This window comes from Hylobates moloch, unplaced genomic scaffold, assembly GCF_009828535.3.
Source record: "Hylobates moloch isolate HMO894 unplaced genomic scaffold, HMol_V3 SCAFFOLD_5, whole genome shotgun sequence".
NCBI classification, from domain to species: domain Eukaryota; kingdom Metazoa; phylum Chordata; class Mammalia; order Primates; family Hylobatidae; genus Hylobates; species Hylobates moloch.
In genome coordinates this window covers 75,546,375-75,557,166 of record NW_026652280.1, presented here as the reverse complement: position 1 = coordinate 75,557,166, position 10,792 = coordinate 75,546,375, and the positions used below count along the sequence as shown (strand labels likewise).

Sequence of the window (10,792 nt, the reverse complement as noted above, 5' to 3'; positions counted from 1 at the left end):
CCATCAAAAAGTGGGCAAAGGACATGAACAGACACTTCTCAAAAGAAGACATTTATGCAGCCAAAAAACACATGAAGAAATGCTCATCATCACTGGCCATCAGAGAAATGCAAATCAAAACCACAGTGAGATACCATCTCACACCAGTTAGAATGGCCATCATTAAAAAATCAGGAAACAACAGGTGCTGGAGAGGATGTGGAGAAATAGGAACACTTTTACACTGTTGGTGGGACTGTAAACTAGTTCAACCATTGTGGAAGTCAGTGTGGCGATTCCTCAGGGATCTAGAACTAGAAATACCATTTGACCCAGCCATCCCATTACTGGGTATATACCCAAAGGACTATAAATCATGCTGCTATAAAGACACATGCACACGTATGTTTATTGCGGCACTATTCACAATAGCAAAGACTTGGAACCAACCCAAATGTCCAACAACAATAGACTGGATTAAGAAAATGTGGCACATATACACCATGGAATACTATGCAGCCATAAAAAATGATGAGTTCGTGTCCTTTGTAGGGACATGGATGAAACTGGAAAACATCATTCTCAGTAAACTATCGCAAGGACAAAAAACCAAACACCGCATGTTCTCACTCATAGGTGGGAATTGAACAATGAGAACTCATGGACACAGGAAGGGGAACATCACATTCCGGGTACTGTTGTGGGGTGGGGGGTGGGGGGGGCGGGGACAGCATTAGGAGATATACCTAATGCTAAATGACGAGCTAATGGGTGCAGGAAATCAACATGGCACGTGGATACATATGTAACAAACCTGCACATTGTGCACATGTACCCTAAAACCTAAAGTATAATTAAAAAAAATAATAATAAGAAATAAATAAATAAATAAATAAAAAATAAATATCTCAGAACAATCCAAAAAAAAAAAATTTAGGCTTGACGTGATGGCTCATGCCTATAATCCCAGCACTGTGGGAGGCCAAGGTGGGTGGGTCGCTTCAGCTCAGGAGTTTCAAGATGAGCCTGAGCAACATGGTGAAACCTTATCTCTACAATAAAAATCCGAAAATTAGCCAGGTATGGTGGCACCTGTCCCTGTCTGTAGTTTCTTGGAAAGCAGAGGCGTGAGGATCACTTGAGCCTGGGAGATTGAAGCTGCAATGAACTGTGTGTTCAAGCCACTGCATTCCAGCCTAGGAGACAGAGTGACATCCTGTCTCAAAAAAAAAAGAAAAAAGTCAAAAACAACAGATGATGGCAAGGCTGTGGAGAAAAGGGAACACTGCTACACTATTGGTGGGAATGTAAGTTAAGTTAGTTCAGCTACTGTGGAAAGCAGTATGAAGATTTCTCAAAGAACTTAAAACAGAGTTACCTTGTGACTTAGCAATCCCATTACTGGGTACATACCCAAAGGAAAATAAATCATTCTACCAAAAAGTCACACACATTCATATATTCATTGTAGCAAAATTCACAAGAACAAAGACATGGAATCAATCTAGGTACCCATCAGTGGTAAGTTGGATAAAGAAAATGTGGCACATATACACCATGGAGTACTACACACCATAAAAAATGAAATTACGTTCTTTGCGGCAACATGAGTGGAGCTGGAAGCCATAATCCTAAGCAAATTAACGTAAGAATAGAAAGCCAAATAGCACATGGTCTCCTGTGTAAGCGGGAGCTAAACACTGAGCACACATGGATATCAATACGGGAACAATAGACACTGTGGACTGCTAAAGGGGGCAGGCAGGTCTGGGAGCATGGGTTGAAAAACTACCTATTGGATATTATGTTCATGACCTGGGTGACCAGATCCATATCCCAAACCTCAGTATCAGGCAATATTCTCATGTAAAACACCTGTACATGTACACCTTGTATCTAAAATAAAAGTTGAAATTAAAATAAAATAAAATGTAAAAAACAATGCTGTATAATGCAGAGGGTTAGAAGTTCTGGTTGTGAGCATTTAATATGATGGGTAAGATTTCTCTCTACTGCTATCAAATTCCACTAGGTGAATACCCTATGGGTTGATTAATCCTCTATTCTCATTCAAGGATAAGGAAAGAAAAAACAAATTATATACAGTTGTGAAATAATGCTTCATAATCAGAGAAAGAGCAGGATACTGTATTTGGAAAAGAACCTAATGTGCAAGTTATTAAAAAATAAGAAAAAATGTGTTTGCATGTGTGTGTTTGTATGTTTTTTTTTTCTACTGAAGCAAGAGAAGAGGAGATGAGGATGAAGAACCAGTAGTGACTTACAGTGCACATGTGTTGTGATGATGATTAAGTTTCAGTGTACATCATCTGAGTGAAAAATAAATAAATAAAAGAAAGAGAATACTTAAGTTGAGAGGACATTTTCCCAAAGACATTGGTATCTAAAAAGGGTGAGGTGACTGAGCAGTCATGAACGAATTGATAAAGATTTTTGAAGGCAAAGGTTGAAAATGACTGAAATTATACTTGATTTGACTTCTTCCTCAACATTACGACATTACACCTTATGTAAATGTTTCTGTCTGCATTCCTTTCTTTTGGTTTCAGAGGTTTTAGAAGCAGGGCATTTGGGAAGTGGGGGGTCTAAGGTATACTTGTGGCTAATCCTCTAGTGTAGTATACTTTGGCTGAGCAGTTGCAAAAATTTTGCAGTACTTCTTGTTGGGAAATCTTAGCAGTTGTTACATCATTGTGCAAAAGTTTTACTCTGTAAGTATTTAATTGTTTGGGAAAGAAGTGGGGGGAAAAAGTTTACCAGTCAAACACAGAAAACAAATAAGCTGATCCCAGTGGATTTTGAAACAGAATTTGAAGACAGCAAGAATATTTTAATTTACTTCTCTTAATGATGAAATCCCCAGGGTATAGCGTACTTTGGGGACGAAAGTTCTCCCAGAGTGAAAAATGATATAACTGCGCCTGCAAATTTTAACACAAGTGATTAAGATGCTGAATTTATTCCAGAGTGGAATTTTACTAGTTTATTGGGAAGAAGATTAAGAATAAAATCAAGTCACTCCCAGAAAGTCTGACCTCTTCTTTGTGCAGAGTCACAGATTGAGGAGGGAGATAGAATGCATATTTAAAAGGAGTACAGTTTCTACTCCATTTAAATTTTAATCCTTTTTGCCATCTTTAAAGAAGAAAATATTTCATTAGAATGTAAGTTTAGGTCAATTTTAAAATCCATTTCTGTCTCTCTGTTTACTCTTTGAGAATACAAAAATGAATGAAATGTATTTATAGGAAAATGAAAATGATTGACATTTAAAATGTGACATGGAGGAATATCCAATGTCAGATATTAACTGGTTAGAATACTGCATTAAAATCTAGCAACAATAATGGGAAATCTTGTAAGATGCACAAAGAGGCTATGATCAAGTTAAATTTGTCTTCAAGTCCAAAGAACTTTATTCTTCTCCTTAGTCCACATTTATAGATGACTGTGTCCTGAGCAGGAGAGAGGTTCCGCACCAATTCTGGGAGTGGTGTCATCAGTATGGAACACTGCATCACAATGAAGGCATGAGGTGTGAAAGGTAATGAGATGACTATAAATAAGAGCAAAATTTGCAGGTGTTTGAGAGCTGCTGTATTTAAGCTAACTTGGGCCCTACACAAAATTTATCTGGAATCTCATTGCTTTCTTTGTAGTAGCCTCTTTACAATTAAATGTGCATTTGAATTGATGGATTCTACACTTCAGAAACAGCATACAGGATTGGATTGGGACACTGAAAGATCTCCTATTATTATTGTAATGTCCCGATGGAATGCCACAGTGGTAAACTCATAATGGAAGCTCTAAATTCAGACATGGCAATATCTTAATCTCAGCACCCTAAGGAAGTAGCAGTGCTAGGACTGCTTCATCATCTTCCACAGAGTTTTGATTTCCTGCTCTATGAAATGAGGAAGACCAAATATTTCTTATCCCAGCTTGGGTGGAAATCAAATGTATGGTCATTTGTAAAGAACTTGAGGCAGAGTCTGGTAGGTCATGAACACTTTACAATTGTTGTTGTATAATATTCACTGTAGCTTCAGTCACACCCAGTCTTTAGCACTGCATGGTGGAAAGTGATTTTGTATTTGCCACCATTTCTATAGTCTTGGCTGAGACATCTTGGAGCCTCACTCATTTATAAAGGATGAGGGTGGGGCTGTCTTAGCTTCTTTGAATTTTAGAAATCTAGAACTCTAAATGCATATTTTGAAATTGATCCTCATCCTTTACCTTCTGGGTTTTACACATTTCTTGCTTCTTGTTTTTATACTAGGCTGATTGTAGCTATTTTCTTTTTTAATTGCTGAAATAGTTGAAGGAATTGCTTTTGATTTTCATTATTTTTAGTCAGGTTTTGGATTATTTTTAATTACAAACATAATGCATGTATAGTTGCCCTTTGAACAACATGGGCTTGAACTCTGCAGGTCCGGTTTTACATGGATTTTTTAAAACAAAAATTACACCCAGTGTGCCTGCCTCTCCTGCCTCCTCTTCCACCTATTCCACCTCTTCTGCCTCTGCCACCCCTAAGACAGAAAGACCAAATCTTCCTCTTCCTGTTCCCTCTTAGCCTACTCAACATGAAGACAAGAATAAAGACCTTTAAAATGATCCACTTCTACTTAATGAATAATACATACATATTTTCTTTCTTAAGATTTTTAATACTATTTGTTCTCTCTAGCTTATGTTATTGCAAGAATACAGTATATAAAACATAAGCAAAATACGTGTTAATTGACTGTGTTAGCATCAGTAAGGCTTCCGGTGAACAACAGGCTATCAGTAGTTAAGTTTCTGGGGAGTCAAACGTTATACATGGATTTTCAACTGCTTAGAGGGTTGGTGCTCCTGACCCCTGTGTGGTTTGAGGATCAACTGTATATTTTCTCTTTGTAGCAAAATCTTAAAATTGTAAGTAGGGCTAGCTTTGGTTACTCACTCAAATAGGGTTCCCTGCCCCTTTGTTCTCAGAGCTAATGACTGCTCATGTGGTATATATCCTTCCAGACATATTTATATATTCTTTCTTTTCCCCCATAGGTTATTGGGGAACAGGTGGTGTTTGGTTACATGAGTAAGTTCTTTAGTGGTGATTTTTGAGATTTTGGTGCACCCAACAGCCGAGCAGTATACACTGCACCTTATTTGTAGTCTTTTATCCCTCACCCCCTTCCCACCCTTTTCCCCGTTAGTCCCCAAAGTCCATTGTGTAATTCTTATGCCTTTGCATCCTCATAGCTTAGCTCCCACTTAGGAGTGAGAACATAATGATGTTTGGTTTTCCATTCCTGCGTTACTTCACTTAGAATAATAGTCTCCAATCTCATCCAGGTTGCTGTGAATGCCATTAACTAATTCCTTTTTATGGCTGAGTAGTATTTCATCATATATATATATATATTTTTTTCTTTTCTGTGCTTATTTTTTTTTTAGCTCCAACATATGAGTGAGAATACTGATGTTTGACTTTCTGTGCTTGGTTCATTTCACTTAACATGATGTCCTCCAGTTACCTCCATGTTGCTGCAAATGACAGGATTTCATTCTTTTTATGACTGAATAATATTTTGTAGTGTATATGTATTACATTTTCTTCATTCATCTGCTTATGAACACTTAGGTTGATTCCATCTCTTGGCTATTGTGACTAGTGCTGCAATAAACATGGCAGTGCAAAGAGCTCTTCGATATACAAATATATTTTCTTTTGGGTATGTACCCAGCAGTGGAATTGCCAAATCATATGGTAGTTCTATTTGTGTTTTTTGAGGAACCTCAATACTGTTTTCCATAGTAGCTGTACTAATTTACATTCCTACCAAAAGAGTATGAGGGTTCCCCTTTCTCCAGATCCTCACCAGCACACATTATTGCATGACTTTTTGATAAAAGGCATTTTAACTGGAGTGAGGGGATATCCGTTTTTTTTTTTATATACCCAGTAATGGGATGGCTGGGTCAAATGGTATTTCTAGTTCTAGATCCCTGAGGAGTCGCCACACTGCCTTCCACAATGGTTGAACTAGTTTACAGTCCCACCAACAGTGTAAAAGCATTCCTATTTCTCCACATCCTCTCCAGCACCTGTTGTTTCCTGACTTTTTAATGATGGCCATTCTAACTGGTGTGAGATGATATCTCATTGTGGTTTTCATTTGCATTTCTCTGATGGCCAGTGATGGTGAGCATTTTTTCATGTGTCTGTTGGCTGCATAAATGTCTTCTTTTGAGAAGTGTCTGTTCATTCCCTATTTAACAAATGGTGCTGGGAAAACTGGCTAGCCATACATAGAAAGCTGAAACTGGATCCCTTCCTTACACCTTCCTTATACAAAAATTAATTCAAGATGGATTAAAGACTTACATGTTAGACCTAAAACCATAAAAAGCCTAGAAGAAAACCTAGGCAATACCATTCAGGACATAGGCATGTAGGCATGGGCAAGGACTTCATGTCTAAAACACCAAAAGCAATGGCAAGAAAAGCCAAAATTGACAAATGGGATCTAATTAAACTAAAGAGCTTCTGCACAGCAAAAGAAACTACAATCAGAGTGAACAGGCAACCAACAGAATGGGAGAAAACTTTTGCAATGTACTCATCTGACAAAGGGCTAATATCTAGAATCCACAAAGTGCTCTTACAATTCTTTAAGCTGCATCAATTATTTACTTAAAGTCTTCCTACTTTTATGATGTAGGCTTTTATTATAAACTTCCCCCTTACTACTGCTTTTTTTTCTATTGCATACATTAGGTATATAGTGTTTTATTTTTAACTGTTTCCTTTGGAAAAAACAAATTCTTCTTAACTTCTTCATTGGCCCAATGGTAATTCAGAAGCATATTGTTTAATTTTCATATATTTGCATAGTTCCTGAAGTTCCTCTTGTACTGATTTCTAGTTTTATTCTATTGGGGTCAGAAAAATATATGTGATATTATTTCAATTGTTTTTAATTTTTTGAGACTTTTGAATTTTTTGTGCCCTAATAAATGGTCTATAAGGAGCTCAAACAACTTTTTAGCAAGTAATCATAAGAATAATCACATTTGAAAATAGGCAAAAGCTCTGTATAGATATGTCTCAAAAGAAGATATACAAATGGCAAACAGTTATATGAGAAAAAAATAGCTCAACATCACTAATCATCAGAGAAATGCAAACCAAAACTGCGGTAAGATATCTCCTCACTCAAATACCATTTGACCCAGCCATCCCATTACTGGGTATATACCCAAAGATTATAAATTATGCTGCTATAAAGACACATGCACACGTATGTTTATTGCGGCACTATTCACAATAGCAAAGACTTGGAACCAACCCAAATGTCCAACAATGATAGACTGGATTAAGAAAATGTGGCACATATACACCATGGAATACTATGCAGCCGTAAAAAATGATGAGTTCATGTCCTTTGTAGGGACATGGATGAAACTGGAAATCATCATTCTCAATAAACTATCACAAGGACAAAAAACCAAACACCGCATGTTTTCACTCATAGGTGGAAATTGAACAATGAGAACACATGGACACAGGAAGGGGAACATCACACACCGGGGCCTGTTGTGGGGTGGGGGGAGGCAGGAGGGATAGCATTAGGAGATATACCTAACGCTAAATGACGAGTTAATGGGTGCAGCACACCAACATGGCACATGTATACATATGTAACAAAGCTGCATGTTGTGCACATGTACCCTAAAACTTAAAGTATAATAAAATATATATATAAATAAATATAGCTAATTAAAAAAAATTAAATGACCTTCATGTACTATTTAAGAAGACCATTCTTACAAGAAAATCGTAATGCTATCTTTATTATACCTTGTCACATATTTATAGTTAGGATTACTTAATTCAGGTAGTGTAAGGTAGAGTGTTAATATTTGTTATTTTTTCAAATGCATTCAAATATTATAATACCTTTTATGTTTAATTCATCATTATTTTCCCAATTTGAAATAAACATTTATATTAAATTGGCATATGTTCATGAATCTACTTTTGGGTCTTCTACTCATATTTCCGTATAGTCTAGGAACAACACCTTGTTGTTATAATTATGGTAGCTTTATAATCTGTGCAGATACCTGGCATAACACATCCCTTGTCTTTGGTTTTCTTTTTCAAAATTTTGTTGGCTATTGTTGAACATTTTTCTTTTTTATACATTTTTAAATCAAATTGTTTAATTATGTTTAGATTTCGGTTGGAGCTACATTAAATTTGTAAAATAATTTGGTGAGTATCTTAACCCAAATAGCCTAAGAAAACCAGGAGCAAGCCTTTTTCTCACCAAATCACCTTTATTGATCCATCACAATGAGGGAGACCACACAGCTTATAAACTACGGATGTCTCATTAAATGAAGGAAAGATAGTTATTATAGGATCATTGAGAAAGGCTGAGTTTAGGTAAAATTTATACCAAGCGAATTTTTTATATACACCAAGCAAAGTGGGGTTGTCTATAAAGCAGTCAACATCAGTTTCAAATTACAAAGCAGACATAGGGTCCTTCTTCCTTAGGAATTACAAAGTTAAGATAAATGTGGAATATTACATCTTGAAGCCCCTTGTTTGATGTTCTGCATCTGTGTTGGAAATTAGACTGCTTTGCTATGTCAAGGTGACTTAGATCTTCTAGAAGAGAGTAAGCTGTTTTATCTACTAAAATAATTTAAAAGAAAATTAGATGGCCTACTAGTTTAGAATAGGAAGTCATACTTGAGTAATAAAATAGTAATCACTCAAAGAAAATGGTTGTTGGGACACTTTACAGCTGCAGAATATTCCATGGAGAAACCTTGTTTCCTGTTGACTCTACAGTTGGATTTATCTAAGTCTGTTAGTCCAGTGTGAGGAATGGCCAGTTAGATTTTTACTTTCCCAATAGGAGCTAATTTATTTTTTTCCAAGAGAAAAAGACTCTTTATGACTAAGTCTTTTGATCCAAAAGAGATCAAAAAACAAAAATATTATGTTTTTCTGGCTTATTTTGTCATTTCTTTTTTATTTCAGTAAAGTTCCATTATTTGTATTTTTCTTCAAAGAAATCTTGAAAATTCTTTGTTAGGCTTATTAATGGTTTTTTTAATCAATTCCAGTTGATTAATATGATTTTTGCTGAGATAATTTACATTTGATTATTTTTGATTTTCCATGTTGATTTTCTATTCCACTACCTTGTTAAACTTTTATTATTTTTTTCTAAAAATTTATCTTAACAGTTGATTCTCCTTGGTTTTCTATGTGGGTGATTATTTTGCCTGCTAATAGTGACAGTTATTTCTTTCTACTTTTACCACAGTACTTATAGTTCATCTTTTTTTTTTAGAATTTTACAATCTTTAATATAAATGTTAAATACATATGTTATGGACATCTTTAAATAGTGTCTGATTATAATGTGAATATTTCTAATGTCTTAACACTACACACATTTTTCTTTTCTGGAAGATTCGTTGAATTAAATTAAATAGTTATTTTTATTTCCAGTTTGGGAAAGTTCTTCTTGAGAGCTGCATTTCATCAAATTCTTGTTCAAATTCGACGGAAATAATAATAATGCTTTTTCCTATAATCTGTAAGGGTAGTGATTAATTTGTATAGGTTTATAACGTTTTAACCTTTTCTTAGTTAAATCCCAATTTTCTCTTTAAAACACTTAAACCATACTACTTTTTGGAACTGTGATATATCTAATGTCCTAGCATTTTATTTGGGCTTTTAAAAAAATATCAATGTTTCTAAGTTAGTTCCACCTACATTTCTTTTCCTGTGCAATATGTTATGATTTTAAAAAATCAAAGTTGAATGCATGATCAGTTCTCTATTTTTCTCACTATAGAGACTAAAACCAACCAATGGCTGATGGAAATATACAAGGATCACAGAATTCGTTTTTGTAGGCTTAAGGTATCATCTTCAGCTGTAAGTCTTCCTTTCCTTACCATTTCTACCTTTCTTACCTCATTACTATGACAGAAAACTTGCGCATGATTGTTCGCATCTGGCTCGATTCCCGCTTTCACACACCTATGTACTTTGTCCTCAGCTACCTGTCTTTGTGGACATCTGCTTCTCATCCGTTGTGGGCCACAAGTTGCTCACTGACTTCTTTGCTGAAAGGAAAGCCATCTCTTTCCTGGGCTCTCCCTTGTAGCAGTGGTTCTTTGGGTTCTTCGTAGTCATTGAGTGTCTTCTCTTGGCTTGCATGGCCTATGACAATTATGTGGCCATCTGTAACCCATTGTTGTACTCAGCGGCCATGTAATAGAGACTCTGCATCCAGCTGGTGGTTGCACCTTATGCCACTGATTTCTTCAACACCATAACTCACACAACGGCTGCTTTTCAGCTTCCCTTTTGTCACTCCAACATTATCAATCATTTCTTCTGTTACATGTCTCCCCTTCTTTCTCACGTATGTGCTGACGCCCGGATCAATAAATTGTTAGTTTTCACTGTGGCTGGATCTGTACTAGTTGTCAGTAGCCTGACCATTATAATCTCCTATTTTTACATCCTTACTGACATTCTGAGTATCTGCTCTGCTGATGGGAGGAACAAAACTTTTTCCACCTGCTCTTCCCACTTAACAGCTGTTTCCATCTTTTATGGGTCTCTCTTCTTTAGCTACGTTCGACCAGGTGCAACTTTTTACCTGGAACTCAATAAAATAGTGTCGGTGTTCTATACAACATCCCCATGTTGAAACCTCTCATCTACAGCTTCATAAATAAAGAAGTATCCTAG

At 36.0% G+C, this 10,792-nt stretch overlaps 1 pseudogene; it reads left to right on the top strand.

The window, feature by feature from the left end:
- Positions 1 to 4,470: 4,470 nt before the first annotated feature.
- Positions 4,471 to 10,792, top strand: LOC116467852 (olfactory receptor 5G9-like; annotated as a pseudogene).